This window comes from Argopecten irradians, chromosome 1, assembly GCF_041381155.1.
Source record: "Argopecten irradians isolate NY chromosome 1, Ai_NY, whole genome shotgun sequence".
Taxonomy (NCBI): domain Eukaryota; kingdom Metazoa; phylum Mollusca; class Bivalvia; order Pectinida; family Pectinidae; genus Argopecten; species Argopecten irradians.
In genome coordinates this window covers 52927866-52940978 of record NC_091134.1, presented here as the reverse complement: position 1 = coordinate 52940978, position 13113 = coordinate 52927866, and the positions used below count along the sequence as shown (strand labels likewise).

General features: G+C 34.9%; 1 protein-coding gene across 2 annotated transcripts in view; it reads left to right on the top strand.

The window, feature by feature from the left end:
* Positions 1-552: 552 nt before the first annotated feature.
* LOC138332918 (uncharacterized) overlaps positions 553-13113 on the top strand; it is a 37772-nt gene continuing 25211 nt past the window's right edge. Inside the window, exon 1 of one of the 2 annotated variants that reach the window (XM_069280950.1) lies at positions 553-832. The gene's annotated coding sequence lies outside the window, so the exon portion shown is untranslated. Of the gene's footprint in view, positions 833-6779; positions 6918-13113 lie in introns of those variants that run through there. The other variant, XM_069280979.1, reaches the window with a different exon arrangement.

Genomic DNA, 13113 nt, shown 5'->3' with positions numbered 1-13113 from the left:
GATCCCCCAAACAACCAAATTCTCGCGAAAAATCATCAAAACACATTGTAAAACACATCTCAGTCATTCTAAATCGTAATGTTTTTTCAGGGGATACCAAGGACCCCCAAAACCGCTCGATAATTTGCGTATTTGTTAAGTTCCTGTTAGCGACGCCACTGTCTATAGATATGTACAAGGATTATATGTAATGATATATGTCAAAAAAAGTATATCAATTATCCCCAGTGAATGCAGGGCGCGCTCGAGAGGTGGGGTGTTACGAAATATTGAGGACCTTTACCCCCCCATCACGTTTCATCTTCCAACTGAAACCAAACCAAACCAAACCAAACCATATCATTGTAACAAATTTTCAGTTTTGTTTGGTGTCTAACTGCGGGGAGAAACCGGAGTAAAAAAACACGTCGATAGGGAATTCGAGCCTTGACTCTCTGATCGAAAGGTGTGCACGTGACCTCTTTGATACCAAGCGACCAACATTGAAATATTGCTAATGTGTTTTGGGTTTAAATCTCTGTGTATGTATTATAGCCGTCCACTGGCGACGTGCACGGTCCCATGGTGTGATCATCAAACCACCCAATATATAGCAGGTATATAGACATGTAGGTAACATTATACCTATAACTGTGTACCCTTAGTCACTCGGAAGTCATAGAGAGCCAGCATACACAGGAAAAGTGACTTTGGAGGGGACAAATTACCTGTCAGTTTATTAAGTACAGGTAACAGATGTGTTTAAAAATGAGAGTCTCCTAAATAGACGAAAACAAAGTAGAAATCGACAGTTATTGGAAAATCAGGAAGCATCATTACCGTTGGGCGAAAGGTAAGTTGATTACGTATGTACAGATCTCAGTGATCTACGGCATGGACTTATATATAGAGTAGTTAAAGTTGTATTTTAAGATTAGTGGATAAAGGAAGGTGTATTTAGGATTGTATGAAGGGTAAGGGGATCTACTGACCAACCATTACCTGGTCACTGTATGAAGGGTAAGGGGATCTACTGACCAACCATAACCTGGTCACTGTATGAAGGGTAAGGGGATCTACTGACCAACCATAACCTGGTCACTGTATGAAGGGTAAGGGGATCTACTGACCAACCATAACCTGGTCACTGTATGAAGGGTAAGGGGATCTACTGACCAACCATAACCTGGTCACATGGATTTTGCAGGCCATACCTTGGTCGGCCAAATATACATATAAATTTTCCAGGATCATAAAATAGTCTAACGAAATTTTACAGAAACATCACTTATCCGTCAAATTAAAAGAAACTAGTCAAACAAAATTTTATATGAATATAAACGAGTCATTCAACATAATTTGGCATTTGCACTTCTACACAAAAAACGAATGTTTTAAGTATGCTATCACTCCAAAACTCTATTTTTTACTCTATTGACACGTTAAAACGTTAGGCATTTTTCCAAGCTTAAAAGAGATCATATCCTAAACCGATTTAAATCGAGCTAAAATCAGTTCGTTAAGAGTTTAAAATAGCTAAAACGATATCACGTGCTAAAAGTTAATCTGAACTACACATGTAATATATCAATATCTTAACTCGTCATATAAAATCTTAAAAGTTTGACTCTGCAAATGTGTTCGTCGTCGTCATCGTCGGTGACTTGTCTTCGTTGACGACTTTAATCACTAAATCAGTCGATAGTTACACAATCGATATCTTAACTCATTGATTTGTACATACTAATGTCGTTCTGTCCCTCTTCTGACCCCGTCGCTGAACATTAAATTTAACTACCTACATCCCTCGGTTAATTGTCTATATACTAGGATCTCGCCCGATAGGAGATTTAAATACAAACTCGTGTAATATCCGCACCTACTGATTGCATTTAAAGTGAGATTTTATGCGTGTCTTTATTTTTTATGTGTTTATTGGTGACACAAGGGGACAATTTGACGATAGAATACGACAGATCTACTCCAGTAAAAACATCAAAGGGGGTGTTTAGGGGTCAACAAAAGTGTACGTTTTCTCAAATCGAACATAAAATCAATCGATTTATCGGGAGACGTCGTCATATTTATGTAGTTGTTTTGTTGTATGTACATAAATACTTCTCATATTGGTCTATTTAACATCGAAAATAGAACTATAAATGGTGAAAACACTCTTATCAATGGAGGATTTGGTATTTCGACGTAATTGAATTTGAAATTTAATCAACAGTCAAATGTCCCAGACTGTGGCACACACATATTAACTTAAATAGATATGAAATCATACAAATAAATTACTGGGAATTACACTGGGAAATTAAACGTCTGTTATTTGATTAATATTACCTTATCATTCCGAAATACTTACCACTCTCTGTGGGTTACTCAGTAGAAATTGTTAAAGTCACCGGTAAAAAACCTCATTATTCGACCAAGCTCTGTTGAAAACCTGCATAGAAAATCTACGACTGTAATTGACAAATTAAACTCCTGAACGAACAATGAAAATATATTACAGTTTAACCATTTAAATAGTATATAGCCATCTAAAGCAAATTGATTATGGGCTGGGCTATTACACATTCGTCAAAAGATCAAATAAAATTCCAATTATACCTAATTATACAGTAAGATTGCGTCTTTTATTTCGAGCCATGAAAGTTAAAGAACATCATTGCAAATAACGAAAAGGCAATTTGGCACTAGTGCAACAATTAGCACGACGTAATTTAAAACGTTAAAGTTCACTAAATACATCGTGGTTCAAATGCCTGCAGAATATGACTTTGTATCATTATGAAAAGGTCTCGTGGAGAATTTGCACGAGTTGCTTGCTTTGTTTATAGACAAGGTAACAAGACCTACTCACATTAACATGAATTTTTCATCGTGAATCATTATCGTTTATTCTACCAACTGTACTAGTAGAATCACCGTAACATCAATATGAACATTACTTATAGCCAGATAACTGATTTTTTTTCATCACGATCTATGAGATACAAAAAAACAGTAACATGTCTTAAAACATATTTTTGTTATTCATCACTACTCTACATAGGTACCAATTCAGGAGATATAAATATGATATTGTTGTATACTTATTACTAGTAAGTCAAGTCTACCTAGATTTCGCCTCGGTTGATAATTGGGTTTTTCAAGGTTGAAGTAACCTCATCTGCATCAAACGCCAAAAATAAACTGATTTTTTAAATAGAACCTATTTCAATTTTATAGAAAACAAATGTCAGTAATTAATTGAAATTTTGTGAAAAAAATATTCAATTTTTATAAAAAAAAAAAATGTCTGTAATGAATGAACATTTTTGGAAATATCCATTTTCATTTTTATTGAAAAACGTGTTTTTTTTACCATAATTTATCAAATGTATACAAACCAAAAGCACGTGCTATCAATAATATAGAGGAAATATATGTTATAATCGATAAATCTTCCAGAGATGTACGTAATGATACCGATATAGTTAACATGAGACCCGATACTCTGCCCAACAACCCACAGTATAATGCTATTGAACCCTAACGATACTGTATTTATCACAGTCGGTATAGCCGAGCACGTCTGCCTAGGCTCATGGTAAGGTGTGGATCGCCATTCAAAGGCCTGTGATAAATTCTGGCCACATTATTAACAAAATATGTCTACTCAGCCGATAACAACTTTCTACACCTACCCTTATCTACGTCTGTGGTATATAGTTTCTTTAGCTATCCGACGAAGAGCTCTCTACCAATATCAGAGCTCTTGTAGTGCCCAATAAATTAATACCCTTCTCCGGTCCGAATCTGTTTGTACTTTTGGGTACTTTCCAATTTTGATTTCAATGTTTGTTCCACATTAGGTGCCGCGGTCTTGTTGTTAGTCTACATGTATTCGGGTTCCTTGAAAGTCCTCGTCCGATATGTGATATATACGTTGGCACTTAATGTTTCGACACTGTAAGTATTTATACCACTTAAGTCGTAATTTAAACACCCTTTGTATACAGCCTATTCCTCCCATTGGGTTTCATTGTCAGTGCGTGATATCACAATTAGTGTTGATCAGTCCTTCACTGGAGAGATATACACAAATTGTCATTAATTGACGTCAACCACATCCATCTTATTGTGTTAGTATCCGAATATATTGGCATTCGAATGAAATATTTGTGTAGAATACGATGCAAACCGTCTTTCAGTGTTGATTTGACAACACTTATTGACGTTGTGCTTGGTGAATACTTCATGTTTCCCTAATCCGTTCTATAGTTTATACATTTCTATAAACGACAAGGTTATGGCATCTAAATATGACGGGTTCTTGTTGACCAATTCATTAAGTAAATTAATCAATCATGATAAGATATCAGATGTTTTTGCTTCTGCCCTGCACGTTTGTCTTTGTTGAAGATCACGGACGCTTTTTAAGAAGCACCTTGGTTCATAATGGAAAAAAAACCCATTCTAAAATATATGTTGTGCCCTTAGACACAATTAGTGTTGATTTCTTAATATAAATGATGTATTCAAACCTGTCTACAAAGACAATAAACAAAACGAACTTGTCTTTAGAGTCAAGAGACTGGGTCAGATTGTGTTGGTAAATAGGGGCTGAAATAAAGAAGCAGGTTGTCGCTAAGACATGCTTTATTGTGTATTTAATGGGTTTCGGAGAATTTTCGGGTTTCACTTTTAATTTCCAGGTTCTTGTTTTAAGCTACTTAAAAGAAAGTTTGTCAACCATGAGCATGGATATTGTTTGAGGAATATGACTTCTTCAGATTCCTACTTGTCTTTTTTATTGACAAAGCCTGAACTGATTAAACATCCGGTTTTTAATAAACAAACACGACTATTATAAGTTTTTCATGATTGGGTTAAGCACAACATACGTGCCTTCGTAAAATACCTTCTACTAGCTTTTTTTGATTCTTTATTGGTCCCACTTTATTGATTTAGATGTCGGTATCATAAATAAGTAGACAATCAGGGTCATTGGAAGGAGGTATTTTTGGTGGATGGTTAGCCACTGATACCGACATGGCAATTGTCTCACATAGGGTTTCAAACTCTTAGACCAAAATGGCGAGCTTGTGATGTCAGAAACGTTAACCACTCGGCCAACGCGTTTGTGCTTTGGCAACTGGTGATGGGCATAATATCGTTCTTTAGTCTTCATTGTGACTTGCAGACATTTCCACCTTCATGCTAACTCCCATGACGTCATCATACAAATATATGATATAAAGGTGTAAGGCTTTACAAACTTATCCTTGATTTATTACCGACCAGGTTTTGTTGAGACAGATTTGTAAACTGGAAATATGCTGTCGTCTGCCACAGGTTATGGACGTTTGAAGAGATTTCAAAAAGGCACTTGTGATGTCGTAATTACAACATACAATATATCATACTGGTACTTCAAGAGGATCTCTCGAGGGATCCAAAAGTTTGCTTTACGAATTGGTCAATGTCATACCATTTAATTCAAAATTTAAACCGAAAGGGAATGCTATGAAAAAGGCACAAGATACATAATTGTTTTTTTTTCGGAAGAGTAAATGTTTTCCATTGCATCGAAAACATGATTTAGACTTTGTATCGTGAATGTTGCGCCCTAGATTTCAATAGCTATTGTTATGACGTAGATATTTTATAGCAAGTAGATTTTTATGGCGAGTGTCGTGACCCTTTTTTTGACGAATATCGTGACTTTGTGTTGTGTATGCCGTGACCTAGTTTTTCATGGCTGCTGTTATGACCTAGATTTCCACAGCTCTTTTTGTTACCTAAATTTTCATGGCTCGTGTTATCATCTATATCCTTGTGGTTGAGGTCGTGACTTAGAATTTTTTGTCGGGTATTGTCGTTGACATTCTATCATATTTTCTCTATAAGATCTTATTAACTTTCTTGAATGCTTCCAGATTGTGCTTCTAAAGGCCATTTTTACTAATTTCAATGGATTATTTTTTGTCAGCATTATATTACATTTGAGTAAGTTTATAGATTGATGGTATTTTTATGCTCGTGTCGTACGAGAACAAACTAACGTTGACCTGTCACCAAATAAATTCCATGGTCGTATTCTTCACAAGTTTGATCCATGTCTTCAACCTTCACTTTCCTTCGTTATTGAACTACTGCCGACTGCGGGATGTGTCTTTTATTGACAAACAGACACCGTGCTCCCCGGAATGACCTTGTTAATGTATACATTACGGATCATATATATTCACGATCCAATTACTGTATAAATGTTCCCCTAAGTTTTGAGGAGAAAGATTGAACGATTTACAAACATGTAATTTGTGTCATTTCAATATGGTGCTATTCCAAACCAAAACCTATTTTAATGTCTTTTATAGTAACAGGAAAAGCGAACAAAAGCCTTTTAAAACTCTTAATGAAACATTTCCCCATATTTTGTTGGAAACCAACGTAACAAGGTTATGCAATAACGCAACATTTGAATTGCTTTTGAAATGATTTGTGAGTCGGATGTGTGGAAAGCTGCCCCAATAGATGGGTATTCTGGTGTTAATATTAAGGTGAATACACGACACCAACATACACGGCTAACCCGGGTATTCATTCTTTGTCATACATAAAAAATATCATAACCTATCTATACCACAATGTCTATGCACCTATTAGCTTTAAATCCTGTTTCAACCCTAGGAAATCCCGCTCTAACGACAGGAAAGCAGGGATGACTGTAGTGCCACAGACATTGGCTGACATGTCAACCCTTGTTCGATCTCGACCAGGACTTGAAGAGTTGGGTTTTTGTAGAGATTCCATTCCGATAATATTATTACTATGAATACATATTGACATTGGGATTTTATACCAAGTGTCAGTTGGGGACACGTTTTCTTGTTTACCTGGATTGCATTCAGACGAATTTACCTGGCCAATAATCCAATCAACAGGTATGTGGTAAATGGTGGACGAGTTTAAATGTCAAATAATTGTCACAAAGTAACTGTCAAAAGCATACCCTATCATAGCGCTTCAGACGTATATAGATATACATCCGCACGTGGCAATCCCTGAGGAGAGGGTAGTACTGTTCTTAGTATTTGTAGTAGAATGCCAGAATCTTACCTGATTTTTACCGATATTTAATTAGTCCCTATCATTAGAGTTACATGACCCGACATAGTGTTAAATTGAAATGTATTAGGATGATAAGATATACCTATATACATTTGTATACAAACACTATTATTATTACTGGTTCCAGTTCCCACGGGTATGTCTGGGAGCCTACTCGGAATACTTTTAAAGTTTAAATCTTCAACGAGTTAAGATTTCTGATATTAGCGATAGCATGTAGAATCATGTAGATTTATCTTAGATGCAATTTATGCCTTTAGAAGTTATGTAACATTTATCATTTCCTTTTTAATGCGTTACAGTTTTCAGGGTTGACATGTCCACAGTGAGATTACTAAAGTAGGGTAAAATGAAGATTCTCATTGAAATCTGCTTTTGTTAAGTTTGCTAGTTTGCAATTTACTTGTTTAGTAGTTAAACAAAATAACAGAAACTGATAAAAAAATCTCCCAGCCTCCATGCATACCAACAATAAAAATCAACTTTCATGCTAGCACTTAATATCAATTTCCCACTGGTTTGAGAAATCGAAATTAAGCTCTACCGTTTACCCTTTATATGGAAGAAAATTCGGTAAATATTTGTATTTACTAATTATAGACATCAAACACTAGCGTGGGACAAATATAATAGTTGTATCAAGTGACGGATCTCACAACTGTCGACTAGTTGTTTAGAGTTGTAGATATAGTGATACTATAAAATAATACAGTCTACTGGATCGTAAACGAACAAAGACAAGCTGGCATTGTTTGGGAGTACAGTATGTAACACATTACCTATATAGGTCAGTTTCCGTCATTAAGGCTGATTTAAAGGGTCATTTAAAACATGTGGGGATTATTTCTCGTCTGTGATAGTGTTATGTTAATATGTTGTTCTCGCACAATAGAAAAATACCTTAATATGACAGTAGTTTGTTAAAATGCTTCCCACTTAGTCACATGTTTGTTCTAAGTCTAAATATAATCCAATGAAATCAAATTTCAATTTTTCGCTATCACATTAACCCATCTGTTTAAAAAATGTTTGCAGATATGTTTATTTATATGCACTTCTTAAAGTAATGATGCCGTCCTGATAGGCTCTTTTTATTTATTTTGATACTCGATTTATCATTCTCACAAGTTACCGCGAAATATACACCATGACATTCAAAATAATTTATTGGCAATATTTCACATTTTGTAAGTCTGCCATCATTAATGCTGTAGGTCTGTCACATCAATACTACCAGTTTGATGAAGATTTTTCATTTGATCATTGACTTGAAATATTTCAATATCGTGGGGTTGTTTCTTCCGTCCACAGTTTGATATTTGATGTATTCCCTTTGCTACCTTTGTCTAACATCAGTAGCTATATATTGGTAATTGTGACACGTTTATATTACTTACTCTAAAAACTGGAGGTTGTGCAGCGTCATTCATTGCGAGATTACACAAAATGTTTTGTTTTGTAATATCTTGTGTAATTGGGAACTTTTTTCTACTTTCAAGTGATTCTTACTGAATCACACTGCCAAAGACACTCCTTCCAGTCACATCATACTGGAAACAACCCTCTCCTAAAATGCTTAATGCTAATCAAAAGCTGTGACTTCCACTTTTGAAGACCATTACTCAACTCAGAAATAAAAACAATTACGAACTCAACTTAAGGTCATGCATATTATAGCGAGGACACAATTTAAATCACGGAATATACATATAATATACCGCAGCATTCCTCAAAACCCACTCTTTACAAGTGTAGAGGACACAATTTAAATCACGGAATATACATATAATATACCGCAGCATATTCCTGCAATTCTAAATGAGAGGTGAAAAAACAAACAAACAGACAGAACTGTGCGTGGGAATGTTATCAGCTCACCTATTCCCGACACGTCCCTGTGTGTATTGGCCTACAGCGCCCCACCAGCTCCTTACTAATTAGGCCTGATTGTGGATTAGCGCATGTAGTACTAGCAGTGTCAATGTATATTCAGCTTTAATTAAGTAGACTCATTACACACTAAATCAGCCCTAGTAAAGCCAAATACTCGCTGTAATTATTAGGCTTTATTTAGTTTGGGGCAATTTTTCCGGTACTGTTCATCTGGTTTGTTTCTGTTAGGAATTAGAGCAGATTATATCCACACTCTTGTTCCGGGGTTCAGGACTTATAGTCGAGGACACACCGGGCTAGGATAGAATATCTGAAAAGAAAACCTTTCAACAGAGGAACTAAAAAAGGACAGAAAAAGGGGGAGAGAAAGAACATTTATACCTTTTCAGATTTTTATGAGCATAGTTAACATGTGACCAAAAAAATAACCTCAAATTTGATACGACAACAAAACCACAACCATATCAGGAAATATATCAAAGCACTAACAAATTAAAAAAAAAAAAAACAGATTCGCGCGGATATTATCTTAGGTTTTCCTTCATCATCGGCACTTACCAATCTAAGTCACATTGACAGTCACCATACCAGTGTAGGTCATAGCGACACAAACTTGCCTATCTAGGTCACATTAGACAGCCACCATACCAATGTAGGTCATAGCGACACAAACATGTCTATCTAGGTCACATTAACAACCACCAAATAAGTCTCGGCCAAAGTAAAATTTTTAAACGACTGTCAGGTGTTGAAAGTAAAATGAAGACAGACTCTAGTTAGGCCTATCAAAATCAATTTCTCTGTAAGTAGTCAGCTGTCAGTAACATGTTACTCTACAAAGGCAACATAAATAATAAGAAAACATTTCACAGAAATGTCGCAAAGTAACCTTTGAACTCGTATATAAAAGGCGTGCATGTGTCCATTTTATACAGCTTAATGGAACTATCATCGACGTTTGAAGCAGAGTTCTTGATAGTTCAAGTAAACCAAGATAAATGGTTTATATTTTTAAATATGATCAATATATAAAAGTTTTGCGTCGTATGTTGTTACCAGATGTCTGTTTTGTTATTATATAAATAGTAATATTTTACTTTTAAGACACAATAGAATCGTCCTTAATGCATTTAAGTTGTTCAAACACCTTCAGGCGATAAATTAGTTTATAGATTACCGCAATGAGTAGCTTTTATAACACTTGAGTTTAGGCAAATCATATTCAAAGTATACATATAATGATCACACTGACATATCACAACGATCAATAATATCTAGGTCATCAGTTCGTTATCGAATCTTTTTTGTTTCTGTTTCACAGCCGTGATAATAACTCATAAAGTAAAACGTTAAGTATTATTCAGCAAATTCTGGATATTATATCACATAATGCTTGATATGGTACTAACAATACCGACTCTGTACCCTCTGTTGATAGCGCGTGACTTCCCCTCCCCCTTTCTCTGACGGAGGGGTCGGGTGTCCAGAACTTTCACCTCACATTGTTACCAAGGGAACGGCAGACGCCGCCTCAAAAGGCTACTGTTTTCGGGCACTATTTAATCGGGGTTTATAGCTTATAGATTGTACATTAAATGCTTTAAAAGGTGATTTAATTTTTAAACTAGTAAGAACTGTAATAAGTCGTGAAATTGAATGGAAATCATACCATAACACCAGCTCTATATACGTGCGGTTGAATGTGTTAATATCCTTTCCTTCGAACATACTTGACTTTGTACCATCAATGACGTCTGTTTATAGTGGGGCCATTAAATGCAGTTCAGCGTCTTTTGACGTATACATGTAGGATACATTATAATTTGACATCAATTTAATTTATCGCGTTTTATTAAAATACATTTTATCAGCTGTTTCGTTATCCATACATGTATAAAGAAACTTGACCAATGAAAAAAATTTAAAGTATAATCCAGTTTCATGAGTTCAACGTCTGAATATGGGTCATGAAGTTGTAGGAAGAAATGCGTTTAACATCAATTGGATTTATAGCGTTTTATTAAAATACATTTTGTCACCTGCTTAATGTATTTAATTATATGTCAAATGAAAAACTATTTAATTTAAAGTATAACTAATTTAAAAGTAAATCTTTTATTCGCTAGTGTTTGCTTATCAAAGGTGCAGCTTACGTATTTCACTGTTTGTAAGAGTTATGCATTTGTAGATGGATTTCTGTCAGGCATCTAACAGCATTTTGATTCATCAGTATGCTACATGAAAATATATTTTACCATCTGTACAATAAGAAAGGAACACCATGCACGATATTTATGAAGGAAACATTCAAATATATATCTCCTGGTCGCATGGATTAAATTTGAATATCCATCGAAGCTGACTTAGCGGTATTCCAATCCTTTGACAAAAAATATGCAATTACGCAGTATGATTTCATCGTTTTACTTCTTCTATCAACAGTCTTCAGAAAAATATAAGCTACATAACAACATGCTTTAATACATTTTTAAATATTTCAAAATGTACTTTTACTTTTTGAAAGAATTTTACGAGAGATACATACGATATTAATAAGCTATACATTTTGACTGCGCCATTTGATCCTTATTCAATATTCTTATCCTCAGTGAGTATATGATGGCACATGAAGCTATTAACTTGTTAGGACTCTTCGATCATCTCTTTCAACCATCAGATATAAAACGGGTTAAATTGTGGTTGTATGTACTTGTAAAGCTAATGTGGTTAGTATCACATGAGACAATATTCAGTATTTCTTGATAACATATTTCTTATGATAGCAAAAAAATCGTTCCGACATTATAGAGCTATATCACTGAACCGTACTGCTTGAATACATCCTGGCACCCTTTTCTGTCTACACTACACTGGCAACGGCAATGAGAACTAGACGTCCGTGTACCAAATAAATTGAGTTCGGCAGTAGTAACCGTTAGTTCAGTTGAAATGTTATGATGCCTCAAGTGGGATAAAAACTACTGCAAAGAAGTAAAACATTCAGAAATTAGCCTCCAATTACGATCATACCATGGAGCAATAAGAGCTCTAATCACAATAAAAACTACTGTAATGTCACTATGTCAGTTTTACCTTACGGTGATAATGAAGTGCCAGCAACAGCAAAAATAAGTAAATAATATATATATATATATTTAAATATAAAACAAACCAAATACATTTTCTGGTAATTATGCCATTTTTAACACCTTCCGATAGTATATACATGTACATGAAAACAATCATCTTGTGGAATTACAAAACCAAACAGTTATAAACGACTTGTATCTGAGGTAAGATTTTCGCTCCCAAACACGGTAAGTAACGACTTTCCACGGACCACGTGTCCCTGTCTACATTTAATCAATCTACTACCCACTTATGTTTCTCTATGTACAGACTACTTAACACCAGGACGAAACCTAGTCACAATATCTTACTCTCTGTTACGTAACTTATAATTAATGTTTTAGGAGTAGAGGCATTTCATATTGAGACTGATACATCTTTCGTGCAACAATTCGGCTTTCTTTAGGATATAATTTACGCACCATGGCCCCAATGCAGTTTGGAGATTTATCGAATATATAAGTGTTTTTAGACGGATATTTCAATTACATGAATTAATTAAACGTGCATGTCATTGTAGATAGCTATTTCCTTTCAATACGTCTGGTTTAAATTTACATATTAACATATTATGTATCACTTTCCCCTAATTATTTTCAGATATGCCCCTTAACCCCATTCGTCAATCACTTACCCGATAGCGACAGTAATATAGAATTACATATCATGTATTACGATCTTTTTGATAAACCCATTTATTCCACATGTAACCCATTGCTGTCATTTCTTATCCATTTGTCGTCACGATTTCCTTTAAACACTCTACCTATTGATATATAGTCTATTTCCTAGTATCGCCTCTTCATATATCACTTTTGTGTTTTATATATATTTAAAACATTTTGACCCCCTAATTATTTTCAGGTATAGCTCTTGACTCTGTATAAATTAAATTTATGTTTCTTTGGCCAAATTACATTAGAATAAAGAATAGACATAGAATTAGGTCCTTCGTCGTCAACTTGCGTAGAGAGTCTCTTATTCAAA